Below are 24,769 nucleotides of genomic sequence, written 5' to 3' on the forward strand. Positions count from 1 at the left end.
CCTAACAAGTCATAACACTAACATTACAAAAAACACAAATAATCCTGCAGTGCAGTCTGAGCATCATTTCTATTAAGTTAGATATCCACATGGTAAACAGTTTTCTGGCTAGAATGGCTCAAGTACTAAAAGCTTAATTATAACCACCGTGTATAACAACAATGAAAGTTCTTGGATAGAATAATCGTTAATAATCAGTTGCATTTCAAACGTACATTGACAAAGTAGTACAGATACTGGTACAATGACTGTATTTCTGCTGAGAATTATTCTAATAGTTAATCAAGTTTACAGAACATTAACAGAGATTATTATTAAGGACACGTTACCATACCTTCCGGCCAGGTAACATCCTTTTTAGTATTCCACTCACTGATACGCTACTAGATTTCTCCTCCCCCCTTTTTTCCAAAAACTATAAGTGTATGTGACGCTGCTCATAATACAGCAATATTAGGCTGAATTAAATCAGGCAATGCTGAAGGGATTAGATTAGGAAATGAGAAACTGAATGTAGTAGATACGTTTTGCTACATAGATAGCAAAATAACTGACGATGACAGAAGTAGAGAGGATATAAAATTCAAACTGACAATAGAACAAAAAGCATTTTGAAAAAGAGGAATTTGATTTCGTTGAATATGTACAAATTTAAATGTTATGCCCCGGGACATCTGGGGAATTTAGGAAAAATGGCAGAATTTTTTCATCTGGGAAAAGCACAGAATTTTTTTAGAATTTCAGGAACTTTTCATTGTTTTAGAAACTAAACTAGTAAGAACTGATACTCCAACAAATAATTTTACTTTAGCCCACTACTATAGAATAATACTGCAGCAATAAAACATAAACAAGAGAATAACACCAAAACAAAAGTTTAGTTGCATAGAAAATGTGCCATTCACAACAATCAAACACAGTACATACAGAAGTGTCTGCCAACAGTAAGATGTGTCACAGGATTTAGGATGAAGACTCTACAATACTTCATAACAAGAAAACTGTTTTTCATGAGTATGGCATCACAACTATTTACATTTATAACAGGTTACAGGAAAATATTGCAAATGTTAGTTTGAGAAGTGTTAGTTTCAAAGAAAATTTCTTTTTATGCAAAATTAATTTATGTTACACATGAAAATGCGTGACAAATTTCTTAAATCACAGAGTGTTTGACTCTCATTCAAAACTTAACACTTTAAGGATCAGCCATTTGAAAAATATTCACATGCAAAAGACCAGCCATTTAAGGCATCATTTAAAATTAACTAGCATATCTGTGTTTGATACATGTGGTAACAGATGCTAAAAAAAGTCAAGCTTCAAGGTTATTTTTTTCATATTTATTTGAGTTCTTTCATAAATTTCAAGTTACACAATAACAATGGCAAAAAGTATAATTATCATTAAAGAAAGTGTGAGATGAGTTCTTGAGCAATTTCACAAGTAATTGGCTTTTCTATGGAAAAGTTGAAGTGTTCTGGCTGACTACATCCGTGTCCTATGCTATGAATATCTGCTGTCATTGGCTGGTAAGATCATGTGACGTGAACTATGACTGACTAACAAATGTGCACTACAATCCTGACTTCAGTGCTTCAGAAGTTACTGTGCTGTATATGATGGAATTCATACTTATGCCTGTGTACTATGAAACTACGCAGTGTACATGTTGCCATGCAGCAAAGATCTTTCCAAAATACCTTATTTTTTGCTGGATTTCATTTTCTAAAGTTGTGGGACTTTCCAGACTCATGTACAAAACCTTTACAATTCAAATGATTGAAGTTTTACAGATTCGACAGAAAATATATTGTCACTTAACACAGAAAATTGTAGTTTTGCCTGGGGTATAGTGTATTTTCACCATAAAAAGTGTATTTTTGCCAGAGAAGAAAACATATTTTTAACTGGGAAAAATCTGGAATTTTTTTTTTTTTTTTCTTGTTCGCATATACACACTGCATAAGAAGTCTATCTATAAGCACTTGTCTGGATTGTAGACTTACAAGATAAACAGCTTAGACAAGGAGAGAATGAAAGCATTTGATTGTTGTGCTACGGAAGAATATTGAAGATTAGATGAGTAGATCAGATAATGAATACAGGAACACTGAATCTGATTGAGGAAAGAAGAAATTTGAGACAACTTGGCTGAAAGAAGATATTGATTTTTAAGACACATTTTGCAGCATCAAGTAACTATCAATTTGGCAATAGAGGGTGAGAGGGGGAGGGGGGCGGGGGGGGAGAGCAGCTGTAGAGGAAGACCAAAGAACACACAGAGTTCATTACTAAATTTGGTCCAATTATGCATGAAAACTGCGAAGATTGTCTGCGATTCATAGGGCTGTCAAATACAGTTTCCTAAGTGAAACATTTATCAAGAACAAAAATAAGTTTGAGGCACTGCATCAGTATTCTCTAGCAAGGCAAAAGTTTCAAAGAAAAAATTGTCACCAATTTTTTGGGAATCTTGTTTTATTTGTGTATACTTGTAATGTCCTCACAACAAATACCCTCTACCACGCACCAATTAATCATTTTCAATCAAACCATCCACATTCATTCACTTTGCAAAAGTTATCTGATCTGATTTTCTCGTAATATATGCGGCGACAACTCGCCGACACCAAAGTATTTTCTAGTGCGTTTATTCTTTGAAATAACAGAGATGCATGTATGCATTCTCCATGGTTGTTAGAGTGGTAACTAGGACAGCTTCTGGAGTATCTGTTGAGGGATTAACGTGTTTCTGAGAGACACATATTCTGCTTTTCTTCTCGCTAAAGCGAGCCAATTAACATTTGTGCCGTTGGCGGTCTGTTTTGAAGAGAAAGAGATTGTAAAAGGAAAATAATTAAGGCGTGGAATCACCGGAGATCTGGACATGTAATGGAGATGGATTTAACCCTTTTAGTGCCAAATACGATCTAATCGTGATCCAGATTTTCGGCGAAAAATGCCAGTAACGATCTGATCGTGATGCCTTTCTCATTCATTTTTTCCGCGCTTGAAGGCAAAGTTGTTAGTATTTCCTAGCTAAGACGCAGGAGGAAGGTCGAAGGCACAGCATATCGATCTTCTTTTCGATTGTCAGTGCGATATTTCGAGTAAAATAAACTTCTCTGGTGGTGTTTTTTTACCGAATATTTCGCGGCAGCATGGCGTCGCCAAGTAAGAAGTTGCGGTTCGATACAAGTGATTTAGACAATAATATGATAAGTAGTGGAAGTGAAGATGAATTTGCAGGATTTGCAGAAAGTGAATCGGATTATGAGATGTCAGGTGGAGAAGAGGACTCGTTGTTTTCTTCAAGTGACGATTGTGCGTCAGCAAATGACGACGACGACGGCGACCAAACACAACTAAATTGCAGTGCAAATACTTTTGTTGAAGTAATGGATGAGGCATCAGATAATCCACCTCCTCCAAGCTTTGTGTATGCAGACGTACCAGGCCCTAAACATATACCAGCAAACGCCACACCAATTGATTTTTTCAATTTGTTCTTCTCACTGCAGCTTTTTACGATTATGGTGACAAAGACTAACAGATACGCTCGCCAGGTGATTCAGTCAACGCATTTATCGCCAAATTCGAGAATCAAACAGTGGCAACCAACAACTGTAGCAGAAATGAGGGCTTTTATAGCAGTAATTTTGAATATGGGACTGATAAAAAAACCGACGATTTTTAGTTATTGGTCAACTGATGCAAACCTGTTGACACCGTGGTTTTCACAAATGTTTTCACGTAACAGGTTTCAGTTGTTGCTGCGGTTTTTCCATTTTGTAGACAACTCGAAACTTCACCCTCCTGGTCACCCATTATATGATCCAACAGCCAAGTTTCAAGTGTTGGTGGATATTGCCAACAATGCTTTCCGTCGCTACTACACTCCACACCAGCAACTGAGTGTCGATGAAAGTCTTGTTGGGACAAAGGCGCACTCACAGCTAATCCAGTACCTTCCCAATAAACATCATCACAGATGGGGAGTCAAATTTTGGATGCTGTGTGATTCAGTCGTAAATTACTGCCTAGGGTTTTATGCATACCGTGGTGCAAAAAGTGATGATGACAAAAACGAAATAAAAGAGAATGGCCTGGGATATGTAGTCGTCATGAAACTACTAGCTCTTGGGAGCTACATGCAAAAAGGTTACCATGTGTTTTGCGATAACTTTTTTACATCTATTCCTCTGGCAGAAAAGCTGTATTCAGTTGGCACTTATCTAACGGGAACAATTAGAAGAAACAGAAATTTCCTGCCACGTGGTCTTCTGTCGAATTATGCTGTAGGCCAGCTAAAGTTTTTCAAGAAATCTTTTATACTTCTCTGTGGCTTCAGACAGAAGAAATCACAGAGAAATCCAGTCCTCCTTGTGAGTACATCATCCTCTGCTACATCAGAAAAGACAATTCGCAATAGACAGTCGGTCAAGAAACCAGATGTTATTTTTGAATATAATAAGTATATGGGTGGTATTGACTCATCTGATATGATGGCATACTGCTATTTAGATGAGAGAAGGACTGTCAGGATGTGGAAGAAGGTAGTGTTCAGCATAATTGCCAGGATGTTGCTGAATGCATATGTTTTGTATAAGGAAAGCCTAAACCCCAGCGACAAACCACTGACACGGCTGAAGTTTAACAGCATAGTCATTTGCAAACTTTCTCAACAGTGGTTTCAGGCAAGGATTGCAACCACAAGTGCAATAGATATAAATGTACCTGCTCCAACAGTATATGGTGTAGAGACTCTTCCAGGGAGAAAGGAACGCTACTGTAGTGTTTGTTCTTCGAAGGATAAGAAGCGGCGTTCACGAACAGTGTGTGTTTGTTGCAAGAAAGGACTGCATCCTTCATGTGTTGGTCAGCATGTGTGCAAGTAGTTGTCATAACTGCAACCTCACATTTGTCAGTGATTTATGACTGAAGAACTGAGAACATGTTCAGAGCAAAACAATTTTTTTTGTAATGTTATGTTCTTTTTGATTTTTTCCTTAGTGAAATAAAAAAAATTTTGTATTCCTTTATGGTGTTTTTGTTAAGGAAACTACAGAGATTCTATATATACCTGAAATTTTTGAGTATATCATCATTTGATGGGTCTCAGAGTAAACTGAAATCAAAGTTTTAATTTTTTTCGATAAACCCCATCATGAAAATATTTTTTTCTCTGAAGATATGTTCTTTGACAATGGGTATTGCACATATTACAGTAGCCAGCAGCATTCCCTAAAAATTAAAAAAAAAAATTACATTCCTTTATGCATTAGTTTCGATTTTATTGCAAGTATGGCAAAGGTCTGCATTTTACTGTAAAATCGCATGGCACTTTTAACATGATCGTTTGAGAAAATGTCTGGCACTAAAAGGGTTAATACGCGATTTCCTCCATAAATAAGGTTTGTGACTTTTTTGTTCTGGAATGAATGAACGAATGAGGTTTTTTCTGAATCATTTGTTGACCACGTTGGCCCTGTAATTAGTGGGGAAGTTTCAGCTGTGTCGAAGAGAACCTGCAATCACTGAGTCTGCGTTAAATCGTCCAAAAAGGCTTCGTACACATCTGGAATTCGCAATCTTTCGTAAAAGGAACAAATTGTCCAAACAATTGATTCTCTCGACTGATTGCAGTGTTTAAGAGTAATAATAAATGTCAACATCTCTTACAGCAAGCCAGCTACTGATTCCCAAGACGAAGGACTCCACCAAAGATTCTATTTGGCTGATTCTTTTTATCACGTAATGAAATCTTATATTAAAAACTATACATAGATAAAGGAGAGAAAGAGAAAGAGCGAATGAAAATAGAGATAATACTAATAATCCTCCATTAGTCTAATTTTTCACCTGTCTTATCACGGATCAGCCAAGAACTGGGAGGGCCTTACTTTACTTTATAGACTTATGTGTGAAGGTGAAGGGATCAACAGATACAACAGATACACGTCTATACAGACAAGACATTACACAGAGATAGCAGCTAGCTGCATTGATCATCTATTCTTAGATTAAAGAGACGGCAACTTATTATCCGAACATTTAAAATGTTAAAATGGCGACCATGACAGGACACGTTTTTGGACATTGCTAAAATAATTTTCTTCTCTGTTTCATGTCAACTACGACGAGCTAACCTAACTGACGCTTGGAAAAGAGACGAAAGACTCACAGGTGATATAATTGGATCCACAAATAAAGCCGAAAGACAGCACGCTGGGTGCAGAGAAAAGGCCAGATCTATATTTTTATTATTAAAGCTTGCTAGTACAGTTGAAGTATACGCTTTTCTGTTTAGTGTTATTTAATATTTGAATACTGATAATTTGTGTTCATGTTAGATATAGGAAGTGTTTTGATTGATCTGTCCCAGTTGCATTTATCTGTATATGTACATTAGGAAATTAGACACAGAAGTACTCTTGTGTGAAGGGAGTTACATATAGTGACAGTAAAACATTTATATGGTTTTAACTAGGGCAATATTTAGGATGAGTCAAGTAGAGCAAAGCAGCACGCACCTGCCTTCAACTGTTAGCACTGATAATAATGAATCAGTAAGAAGTGTTGTAGGACCGATGGCTACAGATAGCACAACAGAACGCCCTGTAGACACGGCTGCGGGTGTAACAGCAAGTATGCAGCAAGGATTAGATCCATTGGTAATTATCATGAGACAGATGCAGATGATAATCGAGAGCATGAATACTTTGAAAACCCAACATTAATGTGAAATTTGCCTCAGTTACTGAAGGGCAAAATGATTTGAATACGAAATTAGCCTCAGTTACTGAAGGGCAGGAAAATCTGAAAACCGATATTAAAGCACAATTAGTGACAGTCACTCAAACTCAAGAAGAGATTAAATTAGTCCAGATTGAGATTAAGCAGCAGTTACAAGACAGTTTTTCCAAATTAGAGCAGCGTATAGAGGCAAAGACCAAGGAACTCAAAGATCAGGCTGAAGAGATGGAACGAAAATTAACTGCACAAATAGAATTGGTGAAAGCACAATGTGAGGAATCTACTCAGCGCGTACGTGTCGAAATGAAGGAGTATGTGGCTATTAAGACAGAAAATGTACGGGAACAAGTGGAAATGGTTCCGCAATTAGTACAAAAGCAAGATGCCTTGGCATGTGCAATTGTGCAACTTCCCGAATTGGCACGTACACAGACTAACCTAAAGGAAAGCGTTGAACATCTGTGTGAAAACATTGACCAAAATGTTAAGGCAGCATTCCAGAATTTATCTGGCAAACAGGAAGAGAATTTGTTTGCGAAAGGACTTGAGGAGGTGCGACAGCAGTTTGCTGCTGATTTTGAGCATTGGAAACAAACGATTGAAGAGTCGATGCGCGCTTCACAACAAAGCTCAGAACAAATCAATACAGGGCAGCAGCAGAAGTTGGCAACGACTATAGAGCCAGTTACTGCCCATTCACACACAATACCGACTTGTGCAAGTAATTCAAACATTAAATTGCCACAAGCTGGTTGTTCGCGTGAATTCTTATCTACCGGAGATTACGAAAGCCTTTGGCATGCCGAAGAAAAAATGATAAAGCATTGGCAATTCCAGATTTTTAACCCTGACAAAAGGGGGGTCCATCCAATTGTTTTTATTCGAAGTTTCAGAGGAGTGCCACCCAGAAATTGGTCGGAGTGGCAGAAGATCAGTTTTGTTACAAGATATATACAAGGTTCGGGGGCAATCTGGGCGTCAGACATGACTTCTGTTTGCCCGACATATGACGATTTTGAGAAGGCGTTTTTATCAAAGTTCTGGTCAGACGCGGTACAGGAACGCCTAAGGCAGGAGGTGCTCTACCCAGAGCCTTTCTCCTTTTCAAAAGGAAGCCTTAGAAGGTATTTCGAAAAATATATAAATAAAACGAGATACTGGGACAGACCTATGCCCTTGCCAGACATAATAAACATACTTAAGGCAAGACTACCGACTAGCATCCGGAATCAATTGATTTACGGCAACGACAAAGACTTGGAGTCGTTCCTCACGACGTTAGACCATATAGATATTATCGAAGAGAACAACCAGAAAGCCCGTAATAACAGATTCCAATATAGGGCGATAGAACCTCTGCCAAACAGTAGGCAAGGTGGAAGTATGGGTTATACCAATGGCGATCAATCGACACTTAGAAGGAATGAACAGAGATCGTTAAATAATGGAGGAACCTTTCAAAATCTCAATAGTAATCCCAGCAATGGTCTTGCGAGGGGCTATTCAAGGAACAACAGGAACGGGAAAAGATACAACCCCGTGTGGGGAAACGAAAGAAATTTCAGACCCCAAGCCTGGAATAATAACAATAATAGAAATTGGAATCAACCGGGAGGAATGAATTCAAATAGCCAACATCAGTGGGGACGGACATCTCCGAAGCAACCGGTAATTACCGAAGTGACGGATGATGTCAACCAGCAGACAAATCAAAATCCAACAAACTCGTAAGGACCCACTCGTGCCCCGGAGGAGCGGTCAACAATTGGTTGAGGGGCAACAGGATATGTGTACCCATGCTAACGTATAATGATGGACGATTACTGGCAGATGAACTGACCGAGGACTTAGAACCACAAGATGAGGATAAGGAACAGGTGGCAGTAGCCGAAGTGCAAGTCATTATGGAGACCGTACCTATAGTGGCGGTTTTAGACACAGCTGCAACCACAAATGTTATTTCGGAGGCAGTATTCAACAGGATCAGAAATATATGACGAGTACCAGTCTTTCCAGTTCAAAATTGCAGAACAATAGGTGCCGTTGGGGCTCGATCAGCTAATGTAAAGGTGCAGTCACTACTTGGTGTGGAATTCAGAAAGGTAGCAATATTAAGCACATCCCTTGTTGTGAAAAATTTGGTGGTAGATTGCATTATCGGAGTCAACAGCCTACGTCAATATGGATGCAGAATAGATTTCAAAACAGGAAAAATTTGGTTGAATGTTAATAAACAAGGAATTGAGTTGGAGTTGTTGAAAAAAAGGCCTTACGAGGAAATATAATTGTGGGATCAGTGTGCAAGTAATCAGGACGGCCCAAAATTCTAAACAGCACATAATTAATGAGTTCCACATCAAAGAAGATTTCGGTCAATTAGTGTTTGAAAAGTTAAATGAATACGACTGCATTATCGAAGATCAGAAGAAGCAGCTCAATGACTTATTATTAACGTATGAAAACATTTTTGATGAAAGGCCAGGAGTTATTAAGGGATACATATGCCATCTCTACGTTAAGCCACATGAAACGTATTGTAGAACTTTCTATCCTGTTCCCTGGAGGTTAAAGGCTCAAGTTCAAAAGGAAATAGATCGCATGTTGAAATGGGGTTTGATCTAACCCTCTACAAGCCCATACTGCTCCCCATTGTTAGTCGTGCCAAAAGCAAATGGGACTGTTAGACTGGTACTCGACGCCAGAGAAATAAATAAAATCATAATTCCAGTAAGAACACATCCGGAAAACATAGACGAACTTATACAACGGTTCCAGGATGTCAAATATTTGACGAGCATTGATTTGTGGAGCTCTTATTGGCAAGTCAAGCTGGATGAGTCATCAAGGAAGTATATGGCTTTCATTTATTCCGGAAGAAGCTACCAATTCACTGTAGTTCCTTTCGGACTTAACATTAGCGCTGGAATCTTTATAGCAGCTCTAGATTATGCACTAGGCCCAGAACTCAGAAGCAGTATAACAGTGTTTGTTGACGATTTGCTTATTGCATCAAAAACTTGGGAGGAGCATATTACCTTACTGAACCGAGTGTTGGACGTGTTCAAAACCACGGGAATAACTGCTAACCTACAGAAATCCCATTTTGCAGTAAACAGAATCAAGTTCCTGGGGCATATAATTGGCACAAAGGGAATTTTACCAAGCAAGGAGAAGCTAATTGCAATTAGTAAGTTTCCAACACCCAGGAATAGCAGGCAATTAAAAGGGTTTATGGGCCTTGCCTCATTTTTTAGAAGATTCATAACAAATCAGGCGATGAATGCAGCAGCTCTAAATAGTCGGTTGAAGAAGGATGTGCCCTGGCTCTGGACATTAGAGTGTCAAGAAGCATTCGAAGAGATAAAGAAGCAATTAGTAAATGCACCGCTTTTGTACCATCCAGACATGCAAGAAGAATTTTACTTGTCAACAGATTCTTCGAATGTGGGTATTGGAGTGTGCCTTTTCCAAGTACGCAAGATAAATGGATAACTCACGTTCTGTCCTATAGCGTTTGCTAGTCGTGTTTTGTCCAACTGTGAATGATCTTACACGATGACAGAATTAGAGGCTCTTGCGGTTATCTGGGGATTTAAAAAATTTCATTATTATCTATATGGGTCAAAGACTGTCGTGTATTGCGATCATCAATCATTAACGTTTTTACAAATGTGTAAACTGTTACACACCAGACTGACTAGATGGACTCTCGCTCTGCAACAATACCAATTTAAGATCATGCATGTCTCAGGACAGCAAAACATTATTGCTGACACTCTATCAAGGTCACCACAGGGTTTGACTAAAGAAATTGAAGTAAATAATAACTCAGAATTCCCTGTATTGCTGCTGCAGGAAAATCCATATAAGATGTACTACGTCAATTTGTGTGTGCGTATAGCACAGTTACAGACAAGAGATGCTCAATGGGGAAGTGTCATTCAAAGGTTACAACAGCAACCTTCGGATCAGATGGCAAATTATTACAAGCTGGTAAATGGCGTATTATTTTTCCGCTGTGGAAGGCCAAACAAAGTACGTTGGTGTGTTTGTATACCTGATGCGCAAATAGAGAAACTCGTATGGTTCACCCACTTAACCTGGGGACATTTCGGTGCGGCAAAATGTGCAGACAAGATAAGCGTGTACTGTTATTTTCCCAACATAAAGTGCAGAGTTCATGAGGTCTTGAAGAAATGTATAATCTGTCAAAAAGCAAAGCCAGATTCAAAAGGGAGTAAGCACCCATTATGCTCTATATTAGTCCGAGAACCAAAAGAATTAATTTCATGCGATCTGTGTGGACCGTTACCTACTTCAAGAGGAGGTGTTAGATATGTGTTGGCATTTCTTGATGTGCGTACGAAATGTGTAAAGCTATACCCGATAAAGGCGGCTACAGCCAAAGTAATTGTAATAAGACTGACAAGGGAATATCTTCCGCATGTTGGTATACCTAAGGCGATAATAACAGACAATGCTAAGATATTCACGGGACTCCGATGGAAACAGGCTTTGTCTCAAGTCTGTATGAAGCACATACTAATATCATTTTACCACCCACAAGGCAATTTGGTTGAGAGAATTTTTAGAGAGTTCAATTGCTTTATGAGGACCGATTGCCATAATAAGCAGACTGCATGGGCAAATTATGTGGAAGAATTTGAGCAGATATACAACATGCCCCACTCCTCCACTGGTTATACACCTCATGAATTGATGTTTGAGGCAAAAGAAGAAAACTTCTGGACTGATCATATGCCCAAAACTCAGGAAACTGAGATGCCTTGGGAAGAAAAAATAAGACAAGCCATCATAAATATGACGCAAAAGGCTGATCAGAGAAAACAATAATATGACAAATTAATCAAGAGAGTACAGGCGTACCACGTTGGAGAGAAGGTACTAGTCAAAAGACATACCAAATCATCCTTAATAAAGAAGAGTATAAAGAAATGGGAGTTATTATATACTGACCCATACATCATTCTACAAATTCCGAACCCTGGGACTTATCTGTTAGCATACCCGGGATCTAACAAAATTAAAGGGTTATTTTCCCATAATGACTTGAAAAAATTTAATGAAGATTAGAAGATGGGGATGAATGGTGTTGCAAGTGACAGAGATGAACGCTCGTAAAAACATAACAATAAACTGTGTGTGTTTAGTGTTAGAAAACTTTAAACTGAAATAATTAATCAGTGACACAGATTGTAGAAATAGTGACTAACAATAATTATCGAGTGCTGCAAAGAAGATAGTGGAGATAGGCTTCACCTGTGTTTGGGTAAACATAGAACTTTAGCATTGCTAATGTCATCAAGAAGTATAAAGGATCTGAATGACCTTCAAGAATAAAGAAATATTTCCCGAAAATGATGCTGCATAATCAAAAGAGGTTCCCAGTGAATGTTCATATATAATTTCAAGTGCACGCTTAGATGTGTAAACGTGTGAAGTGAAGTTTTGCGGTTAAGTAGCGAATCATGAGTGACGGTTAATGCCGCAAAGATAATTTCCCGCGCAAAACAATTGACGTTGGCGCGAGAGTTAGAATCGATATAGACGACACAGATATGCTTTGTAAGAGACTCGCATCAAACGCGAGGGGAAACTGATTGATGTTGAACTTCAAAAAAGTGTCATAATTAGAGGTTAAGAGTTCTTGATTTATTGTTGAATGTCAAAAGAAATTAATATTCATAGAATTAGTAGTTATTTAATGGGTCTTGTTCACTTTGGAAGTTTGTTTGAAAATCCATTTCCATATATGTGCATGTATGAATGCCGGATGAATCAGAGTGATTTATGACTGAAGAACTGAGAACATGTTCAGAGCAAAACAATTTTTTTTGTAATGTTATGTTCTTTTTGATTTTTTCCTTAGTGAAATAAAAAAAATTTTGTATTCCTTTATGGTGTTTTTGTTAAGGAAACTACAGAGATTCTATATATACCTGAAATTTTTGAGTATATCATCATTTGATGGGTCTCAGAGTAAACTGAAATCAAAGTTTTAATTTTTTTCGATAAACCCCATCATGAAAATATTTTTTTCTCTGAAGATATGTTCTTTGACAATGGGTATTGCACATATTACAGTAGCCAGCAGCATTCCCTAAAAATTAAAAAAAAAAATTACATTCCTTTATGCATTAGTTTCGATTTTATTGCAAGTATGGCAAAGGTCTGCATTTTACTGTAAAATCGCATGGCACTTTTAACATGATCGTTTGAGAAAATGTCTGGCACTAAAAGGGTTAATACGCGATTTCCTCCATAAATAAGGTTTGTGACTTTTTTGTTCTGGAATGAATGAACGAATGAGGTTTTTTCTGAATCATTTGTTGACCACGTTGGCCCTGTAATTAGTGGGGAAGTTTCAGCTGTGTCGAAGAGAACCTGCAATCACTGAGTCTGCGTTAAATCGTCCAAAAAGGCTTCGTACACATCTGGAATTCGCAATCTTTCGTAAAAGGAACAAATTGTCCAAACAATTGATTCTCTCGACTGATTGCAGTGTTTAAGAGTAATAATAAATGTCAACATCTCTTACAGCAAGCCAGCTACTGATTCCCAAGACGAAGGACTCCACCAAAGATTCTATTTGGCTGATTCTTTTTATCACGTAATGAAATCTTATATTAAAAACTATACATAGATAAAGGAGAGAAAGAGAAAGAGCGAATGAAAATAGAGATAATACTAATAATCCTCCATTAGTCTAATTTTTCACCTGTCTTATCACGGATCAGCCAAGAACTGGGAGGGCCTTACTTTACTTTATAGACTTATGTGTGAAGGTGAAGGGATCAACAGATACAACAGATACACGTCTATACAGACAAGACATTACACAGAGATAGCAGCTAGCTGCATTGATCATCTATTCTTAGATTAAAGAGACGGCAACTTATTATCCGAACATTTAAAATGTTAAAATGGCGACCATGACAGGACACGTTTTTGGACATTGCTAAAATAATTTTCTTCTCTGTTTCATGTCAACTACGACGAGCTAACCTAACTGACGCTTGGAAAAGAGACGAAAGACTCACAGGTGATATAATTGGATCCACAAATAAAGCCGAAAGACAGCACGCTGGGTGCAGAGAAAAGGCCAGATCTATATTTTTATTATTAAAGCTTGCTAGTACAGTTGAAGTATACGCTTTTCTGTTTAGTGTTATTTAATATTTGAATACTGATAATTTGTGTTCATGTTAGATATAGGAAGTGTTTTGATTGATCTGTCCCAGTTGCATTTATCTGTATATGTACATTAGGAAATTAGACACAGAAGTACTCTTGTGTGAAGGGAGTTACATATAGTGACAGTAAAACATTTATATGGTTTTAACTAGGGCAATATTTAGGATGAGTCAAGTAGAGCAAAGCAGCACGCACCTGCCTTCAACTGTTAGCACTGATAATAATGAATCAGTAAGAAGTGTTGTAGGACCGATGGCTACAGATAGCACAACAGAACGCCCTGTAGACACGGCTGCGGGTGTAACAGCAAGTATGCAGCAAGGATTAGATCCATTGGTAATTATCATGAGACAGATGCAGATGATAATCGAGAGCATGAATACTTTGAAAACCCAACATTAATGTGAAATTTGCCTCAGTTACTGAAGGGCAAAATGATTTGAATACGAAATTAGCCTCAGTTACTGAAGGGCAGGAAAATCTGAAAACCGATATTAAAGCACAATTAGTGACAGTCACTCAAACTCAAGAAGAGATTAAATTAGTCCAGATTGAGATTAAGCAGCAGTTACAAGACAGTTTTTCCAAATTAGAGCAGCGTATAGAGGCAAAGACCAAGGAACTCAAAGATCAGGCTGAAGAGATGGAACGAAAATTAACTGCACAAATAGAATTGGTGAAAGCACAATGTGAGGAATCTACTCAGCGCGTACGTGTCGAAATGAAGGAGTATGTGGCTATTAAGACAGAAAATGTACGGGAACAAGTGGAAATGGTTCCGCAATTAGTACAAAAGCAAGATGCCTTGGCATGTGCAATTGTGCAACTTCCCGAATTGGCACGTACACAGACTAACCTAAAGGAAAGCGTTGAACATCTGTGTGAAAACATTGACCAAAATGTTAAGGCAGCATTCCAGAATTTATCTGGCAAACAGGAAGAGAATTTGTTTGCGAAAGGACTTGAGGAGGTGCGACAGCAGTTTGCTGCTGATTTTGAGCATTGGAAACAAACGATTGAAGAGTCGATGCGCGCTTCACAACAAAGCTCAGAACAAATCAATACAGGGCAGCAGCAGAAGTTGGCAACGACTATAGAGCCAGTTACTGCCCATTCACACACAATACCGACTTGTGCAAGTAATTCAAACATTAAATTGCCACAAGCTGGTTGTTCGCGTGAATTCTTATCTACCGGAGATTACGAAAGCCTTTGGCATGCCGAAGAAAAAATGATAAAGCATTGGCAATTCCAGATTTTTAACCCTGACAAAAGGGGGGTCCATCCAATTGTTTTTATTCGAAGTTTCAGAGGAGTGCCACCCAGAAATTGGTCGGAGTGGCAGAAGATCAGTTTTGTTACAAGATATATACAAGGTTCGGGGGCAATCTGGGCGTCAGACATGACTTCTGTTTGCCCGACATATGACGATTTTGAGAAGGCGTTTTTATCAAAGTTCTGGTCAGACGCGGTACAGGAACGCCTAAGGCAGGAGGTGCTCTACCCAGAGCCTTTCTCCTTTTCAAAAGGAAGCCTTAGAAGGTATTTCGAAAAATATATAAATAAAACGAGATACTGGGACAGACCTATGCCCTTGCCAGACATAATAAACATACTTAAGGCAAGACTACCGACTAGCATCCGGAATCAATTGATTTACGGCAACGACAAAGACTTGGAGTCGTTCCTCACGACGTTAGACCATATAGATATTATCGAAGAGAACAACCAGAAAGCCCGTAATAACAGATTCCAATATAGGGCGATAGAACCTCTGCCAAACAGTAGGCAAGGTGGAAGTATGGGTTATACCAATGGCGATCAATCGACACTTAGAAGGAATGAACAGAGATCGTTAAATAATGGAGGAACCTTTCAAAATCTCAATAGTAATCCCAGCAATGGTCTTGCGAGGGGCTATTCAAGGAACAACAGGAACGGGAAAAGATACAACCCCGTGTGGGGAAACGAAAGAAATTTCAGACCCCAAGCCTGGAATAATAACAATAATAGAAATTGGAATCAACCGGGAGGAATGAATTCAAATAGCCAACATCAGTGGGGACGGACATCTCCGAAGCAACCGGTAATTACCGAAGTGACGGATGATGTCAACCAGCAGACAAATCAAAATCCAACAAACTCGTAAGGACCCACTCGTGCCCCGGAGGAGCGGTCAACAATTGGTTGAGGGGCAACAGGATATGTGTACCCATGCTAACGTATAATGATGGACGATTACTGGCAGATGAACTGACCGAGGACTTAGAACCACAAGATGAGGATAAGGAACAGGTGGCAGTAGCCGAAGTGCAAGTCATTATGGAGACCGTACCTATAGTGGCGGTTTTAGACACAGCTGCAACCACAAATGTTATTTCGGAGGCAGTATTCAACAGGATCAGAAATATATGACGAGTACCAGTCTTTCCAGTTCAAAATTGCAGAACAATAGGTGCCGTTGGGGCTCGATCAGCTAATGTAAAGGTGCAGTCACTACTTGGTGTGGAATTCAGAAAGGTAGCAATATTAAGCACATCCCTTGTTGTGAAAAATTTGGTGGTAGATTGCATTATCGGAGTCAACAGCCTACGTCAATATGGATGCAGAATAGATTTCAAAACAGGAAAAATTTGGTTGAATGTTAATAAACAAGGAATTGAGTTGGAGTTGTTGAAAAAAAGGCCTTACGAGGAAATATAATTGTGGGATCAGTGTGCAAGTAATCAGGACGGCCCAAAATTCTAAACAGCACATAATTAATGAGTTCCACATCAAAGAAGATTTCGGTCAATTAGTGTTTGAAAAGTTAAATGAATACGACTGCATTATCGAAGATCAGAAGAAGCAGCTCAATGACTTATTATTAACGTATGAAAACATTTTTGATGAAAGGCCAGGAGTTATTAAGGGATACATATGCCATCTCTACGTTAAGCCACATGAAACGTATTGTAGAACTTTCTATCCTGTTCCCTGGAGGTTAAAGGCTCAAGTTCAAAAGGAAATAGATCGCATGTTGAAATGGGGTTTGATCTAACCCTCTACAAGCCCATACTGCTCCCCATTGTTAGTCGTGCCAAAAGCAAATGGGACTGTTAGACTGGTACTCGACGCCAGAGAAATAAATAAAATCATAATTCCAGTAAGAACACATCCGGAAAACATAGACGAACTTATACAACGGTTCCAGGATGTCAAATATTTGACGAGCATTGATTTGTGGAGCTCTTATTGGCAAGTCAAGCTGGATGAGTCATCAAGGAAGTATATGGCTTTCATTTATTCCGGAAGAAGCTACCAATTCACTGTAGTTCCTTTCGGACTTAACATTAGCGCTGGAATCTTTATAGCAGCTCTAGATTATGCACTAGGCCCAGAACTCAGAAGCAGTATAACAGTGTTTGTTGACGATTTGCTTATTGCATCAAAAACTTGGGAGGAGCATATTACCTTACTGAACCGAGTGTTGGACGTGTTCAAAACCACGGGAATAACTGCTAACCTACAGAAATCCCATTTTGCAGTAAACAGAATCAAGTTCCTGGGGCATATAATTGGCACAAAGGGAATTTTACCAAGCAAGGAGAAGCTAATTGCAATTAGTAAGTTTCCAACACCCAGGAATAGCAGGCAATTAAAAGGGTTTATGGGCCTTGCCTCATTTTTTAGAAGATTCATAACAAATCAGGCGATGAATGCAGCAGCTCTAAATAGTCGGTTGAAGAAGGATGTGCCCTGGCTCTGGACATTAGAGTGTCAAGAAGCATTCGAAGAGATAAAGAAGCAATTAGTAAATGCACCGCTTTTGTACCATCCAGACATGCAAGAAGAATTTTACTTGTCAACAGATTCTTCGAATGTGGGTATTGGAGTGTGCCTTTTCCAAGTACGCAAGATAAATGGATAACTCACGTTCTGTCCTATAGCGTTTGCTAGTCGTGTTTTGTCCAACTGTGAATGATCTTACACGATGACAGAATTAGAGGCTCTTGCGGTTATCTGGGGATTTAAAAAATTTCATTATTATCTATATGGGTCAAAGACTGTCGTGTATTGCGATCATCAATCATTAACGTTTTTACAAATGTGTAAACTGTTACACACCAGACTGACTAGATGGACTCTCGCTCTGCAACAATACCAATTTAAGATCATGCATGTCTCAGGACAGCAAAACATTATTGCTGACACTCTATCAAGGTCACCACAGGGTTTGACTAAAGAAATTGAAGTAAATAATAACTCAGAATTCCCTGTATTGCTGCTGCAGGAAAATCCATATAAGATGTACTACGTCAATTTGTGTGTGCGTATAGCACAGTTACAGACAAGAGATGCTCAATGGGGAAGTGTCATTCAAAGGTTACAACAGCAACCTTCGGATCAGATGGCAAATTATTACAAGCTGGTAAATGGCGTATTATTTTTCCGCTGTGGAAGGCCAAACAAAGTACGTTGGTGTGTTTGTATACCTGATGCGCAAATAGAGAAACTCGTATGGTTCACCCACTTAACCTGGGGACATTTCGGTGCGGCAAAATGTGCAGACAAGATAAGCGTGTACTGTTATTTTCCCAACATAAAGTGCAGAGTTCATGAGGTCTTGAAGAAATGTATAATCTGTCAAAAAGCAAAGCCAGATTCAAAAGGGAGTAAGCACCCATTATGCTCTATATTAGTCCGAGAACCAAAAGAATTAATTTCATGCGATCTGTGTGGACCGTTACCTACTTCAAGAGGAGGTGTTAGATATGTGTTGGCATTTCTTGATGTGCGTACGAAATGTGTAAAGCTATACCCGATAAAGGCGGCTACAGCCAAAGTAATTGTAATAAGACTGACAAGGGAATATCTTCCGCATGTTGGTATACCTAAGGCGATAATAACAGACAATGCTAAGATATTCACGGGACTCCGATGGAAACAGGCTTTGTCTCAAGTCTGTATGAAGCACATACTAATATCATTTTACCACCCACAAGGCAATTTGGTTGAGAGAATTTTTAGAGAGTTCAATTGCTTTATGAGGACCGATTGCCATAATAAGCAGACTGCATGGGCAAATTATGTGGAAGAATTTGAGCAGATATACAACATGCCCCACTCCTCCACTGGTTATACACCTCATGAATTGATGTTTGAGGCAAAAGAAGAAAACTTCTGGACTGATCATATGCCCAAAACTCAGGAAACTGAGATGCCTTGGGAAGAAAAAATAAGACAAGCCATCATAAATATGACGCAAAAGGCTGATCAGAGAAAACAATAATATGACAAATTAATCAAGAGAGTACAGGCGTACCACGTTGGAGAGAAGGTACTAGTCAAAAGACATACCAAATCATCCTTAATAAAGAAGAGTATAAAGAAATGGGAGTTATTATATACTGACCCATACATCATTCTACAAATTCCGAACCCTGGGACTTATCTGTTAGCATACCCGGGATCTAACAAAATTAAAGGGTTATTTTCCCATAATGACTTGAAAAAATTTAATGAAGATTAGAAGATGGGGATGAATGGTGTTGCAAGTGACAGAGATGAACGCTCGTAAAAACATAACAATAAACTGTGTGTGTTTAGTGTTAGAAAACTTTAAACTGAAATAATTAATCAGTGACACAGATTGTAGAAATAGTGACTAACAATAATTATCGAGTGCTGCAAAGAAGATAGTGGAGATAGGCTTCACCTGTGTTTGGGTAAACATAGAACTTTAGCATTGCTAATGTCATCAAGAAGTATAAAGGATCTGAATGACCTTCAAGAATAAAGAAATATTTCCCGAAAATGATGCTGCATAATCAAAAGAGGTTCCCAGTGAATGTTCATATATAATTTCAAGTGCACGCTTAGATGTGTAAACGTGTGAAGTGAAGTTTTGCGGTTAAGTAGCGAATCATGAGTGACGGTTAATGCCGCAAAGATAATTTCCCGCGCAAAACAATTGACGTTGGCGCGAGAGTTAGAATCGATATAGACGACACAGATATGCTTTGTAAGAGACTCGCATCAAACGCGAGGGGAAACTGATTGATGTTGAACTTCAAAAAAGTGTCATAATTAGAGGTTAAGAGTTCTTGATTTATTGTTGAATGTCAAAAGAAATTAATATTCATAGAATTAGTAGTTATTTAATGGGTCTTGTTCACTTTGGAAGTTTGTTTGAAAATCCATTTCCATATATGTGCATGTATGAATGCCGGATGAATCAGAGAATAAATGAAAGAAGTGAATCCACATTCCTCACTACTAATAACTTTTACATTACAGCACTCAAGCGGAGAAATATATGTATTTAGGATAAAATTTTTATGAGTATAGATAAATGATATGACTTTTCAAGGAAATGATGGATTATGTCTTTGTATAAAATGAACCACACTTTCCATTATTCGATGATTTGAATCCAAAATCTACTGCAAGTTGCATGAATCCTTTAAATTACGAAGAATAAATCACTGACAGAAAATGTGTCAGAATTTTTGGACTTACAAGCACAAGTGGTGATGCGAAATCAAAAAGAAAATTCAAACTAGAGTAAATATTATGATGTTTTCGGCAACAGCATTAGTCAATGGATAAATGGAAATCTTAAGTCAATGGCTAAATTCCTTGCAGTACATCGTAAGAAAAAGGATGCATGAAGCCACAGGGATTTTGTTTTCAAAAAGGAGAATCTTGGACGGTGCAACCTAACTAGTTCTTTTACAGGAAGAGTTTCCTTTTCAGTCATTGCTAATTCTTTTGGAATGAATGTTGCATGTAAAATCTGGTATCCCTGTCCCTTCTACTCTTCCCATTGTGGGCCGCGTAGAAGACCGACTACAAATGTGGACGTCGGGGACATGCAAGATCCGGGGGAGTTCCAGCACCGCAAGATATTGTCCTGAGAACAAGATTGTAAAAAAACTCGAGTAATTGATTGTAAAAATTTTTTAGCAAGAGGCACAAATCACTCTTCTCCAAATCGTTATATAAATCTATCCCTATCTTTCCTTTAGAGATCAATTTCAAATTTTTTTTTTTTTTTTTCTTCTGTAGGCTTTCCTATCTTCTATGTACCGTAGGCTGGGGGTCTAGGCTTAAGAGGTTTTCCAAGGTTTTCCTGCTTAAGAAAGTCCCCGAATGGGTAGACCCTGATAATAGTTTCATGAAAGATCATCTTCCTTGGTTGTGCACAGCAGACATAACACCTTGATGCACGTAAAAGCAATACAGTCGCGGTACCTGTCTCCTCATTTCTTCTGTTTTCAATGTTTCATTTCTTCGTCTGTCTTAAACATAATTTTTTTTTTTTTTTTTTTTCAGTCGGAGGACTGACATTCATCACTTCCGGGTTACCCACACTAATAGATAGCTCGCGAAGTGTGTTCGGTAAATCAAAATTAGGCTCACAAACTTCGCTCGCTGCGAGGGGCATTGTAATGTCACCACAGCAAATACCCTCTACCATGCACCAATTAATCATTTTCAATCAAACCATCCACATTCATTCACTTTGCAAAAGTTATCTGATCTGATTTTCTCGTAATATATGCGGCGACAGCTCACCGATGCCAAAGAATTTCTAGTGCGTTTATTCTTTGAAATAACAGAGATGCATATATGCATTCTCCATGGTTGTTAGAGAGGTAACTAGGACAGCTTCTGGAGTATCTGTTGAGGGATTAACGTGTTTCTGAGACACACATATTCTGCTTTTCTTCTCGCTAAAGCGAGCCAATTAACATTTGTACGTTTGGCGGTCTGTTTTGAAGAGAAAGAGATTGTAAAAGGAAAATAATTAAGGCATGGAATCACCGGAGATCTGGACATGTAATGGAGATGGATTTAATACGCGATTTCCTCCATAAATAAGGTTTGTGACTTTTTTGTTCTGGAGTGAATGAACGAATGAGGTTTTTTCTGAATCATTTGTTGATCACGTTGGCCCTGTAATTAGTGGGGAAGTTTCAGCTGTGTCGAAGAGAGCCAGCAATCACTGAGTCTGCGTTAAATCATCCAAAAAGGCTTCGTACACATCTGGAATTCGCAATCTTTCGTAAAAGGAACAAATTGTCCAAACAATTGATTCTCCCGACTGATTGCAGTGTTTAAGAGTAATAATAAATGTCAACATCTCTTACAGCAAGCCAGCCGCTGATTCCCAAGACGAAGGACTCCACCAAAGATTCTATTTGGCTGATTCTTTTTATCACGTAATGAAATCTTATATTAAAAACTATACATAGATAAAGGAGAGAAATGCCCATGCCCCGACAAATGATAAAAATAATGAAAAAGAACACAGAGAAGAGGTAGAAAAATTTTGGGAGCTCTTAGATCAAACGACGAATAACATTAATAAAAATCACATCAAAATTTTAATTGGAGACTTCAATGCCCAGTTAGGAAGGGAAAAGAGATATAGAGACATAATCGGGAAATTGCCAGCACAAAGAAGAACAAACAAAAATGGCATAAGACTAGTGGAATTTTGCAGAAACCATGACATGATCTCAAAGTCGACGTATTTTAAGAGAAGACCAAGTAAACTAAAAACTTGGAAACATCCAGACTGGAAAAAAGGAGAATGGCAACTGGACCATGTCTGCATGGATAAGAATTACCACAAGGAAATTTACAATGTGAAAGTACTGAGAGGGACAGATACCGGATCAGATCATTACATGATAAAAATTAAAATTAAATTAACCCCATTAGCAAAGAAAAAATCCCACCAGAAGAAGAAGAGAACCTATGACCCTCATAAACTGATACAAAATGAGGATTATGAAGCACAAACCAGGGATATAAAAATAACAGATGATCTGGAAGAAATAATTCCCAAATTGAAACAAATAGCTGAACAAGTTGCCCCTATAAATCCAAGGAAAAAACCCCAGTGGTGGAACGATGAATGTGGTGAAGCACTGTTGGATCAACACCAAGTTAAGGCATCAAAATGAAAAAACAGAAAAATCATATTTGGAACTCACAAAACAAAGGAAGACAACACAAAAAATAATAAGGAGAGTTAAACGTCAGTACCAAAAAGATATACTTCTAATGATAGAAACAAATAGTGAAAAAACAAACTCAAGAGACTATTACAAAATATTTGGCAGACAATTACAAAGATATGATCCTCCAACATTAATGTTAAAAGATAAAGATAATAACCTAGCCCATAGCAATAGTAAAAATACAGAAATTCTAGCAGAAACATTTAACAAGTTACTAAATTGTGAAGATCCCCCAGAACTTCTTCAGATAAACACAGAAACCCCAATTAAAACACCAGCAGAAAATATAAATCCACCTACAATTAATGAGGTCTACAGAGCTAGTGGAGAAGATCAAACGTTTGCTGAACTTTGGAAATATGCAGCAGAACCAGTAAAGATAGCATTACACCAATGCATAGTAAAAATCTAGAATGAAGAGAAATTACCAGAAAATTGGACTACTGCTATAATACATCCATTACATAAGAAAGGAGAAAAATCAAATCCAGACAACTATAGAGGAATTTCCCTTTTGGACTGCACGTATAAGATCATGTCAAGAATACTATACAACCGCTGTAAAGATCAATTAGAACTGGAACTGGGAGAATATGAAGGAGGATTTAGATCCTGGAGAAGCTGCCCAGAACAGATAATCACCTTGAAGTTAGTTATGGATGTCTACAAAAGAAGGCAAAAACAACTAGTCATAACCTTTGTAGATTTCAAAAAGGCGTATGATTGCATCCATAGATCTTCAATGATGAAAATATTAAGGAATTTTGGACTTCATCCTAAATTAATAAAAATGATACAGTTAACCTTAACAAACACCAAATCCAAAGTAAAATTTAGAGAAGAAATATCGGAACCATTTACGATTAAAACAGGGTTGAGACAGGGAGATTTTTTATCACCATTGCTATTCAATTGTGCTCTTGAATATGTAATGAGAGAATGGTACAAGGAAAATCCTATGAATATTAAAATTGGAACAAAGAAAGATAAAATAAACCTAAATTGCTTGGGATTTGCTGATGACCTAGCATTACTAGCTAATAATATTCAGGAAGCCACGAAACAAATAACAAGCTTACAAAATATAGCACAAAAATTAGGACTCCAGATATCATTTGACAAGACTGAAATAATGGTAACGGATCCACTTGTAATAGATCACATCACAGTGAACAATAGGGAAATTAAAATAGTGAAACAATTTAAATACCTGGGTGAAATTATAACACATAAATTGGACGAGAAACCTGCATGGCGAGCAAGAACTAATAAAATGATAAAATCTCAAAAACTAACATGGTCTACGTACAATAAAAAATGTCTATTAATTAAAACAAAATTAAAACATTACAAGACGGTGGTTCAACCAGAGGTTACATACGGAAGTGAAACTCTTTTTAAAGTCACCCAGAAAAACAGAATTGACAAAATTTTAAAAGTAGAGAGAAGAATTGCTAGAACATGCATAAATAAGAAATATCAAAAAGCTGGGCAATGGCGGATAGTTCCAAATGAAGTGGTATACAGAGAACTGGAGCCCATCACTGATACTATACGAAAGAAAAGGATCTCTTTTTGTGGTCACATTCTGAGGACACCAGAAACCAGATTATCAAGGAAAATTATTGAGAAACTCTGGAATTTGATACAACAAGGAGGATGGCTTAAGGAAATAAGAGAGGATATGGAAGAACTGGAAATAACTCTGATTTGCAGAACAAAACGCCAAATTTAAAGAAGTTGAGGGACACAGAAATAAGATTTAAACCAAAAATTGACAA

The 24,769-nt window shown here is 37.9% G+C and overlaps 1 protein-coding gene across 6 annotated transcripts in view; it reads right to left on the bottom strand.

Annotated features, from left to right (window-relative positions):
• Positions 1-24,769, bottom strand: part of LOC126418744 (DNA-binding protein Ets97D-like) — an 82,147-nt gene that overhangs the window by 11,035 nt on the left and 46,343 nt on the right. The window lies entirely within an intron of this gene.

Source organism: Schistocerca serialis, chromosome 9 (genome assembly GCF_023864345.2).
Source record: "Schistocerca serialis cubense isolate TAMUIC-IGC-003099 chromosome 9, iqSchSeri2.2, whole genome shotgun sequence".
NCBI lineage: Eukaryota > Metazoa > Arthropoda > Insecta > Orthoptera > Acrididae > Schistocerca > Schistocerca serialis.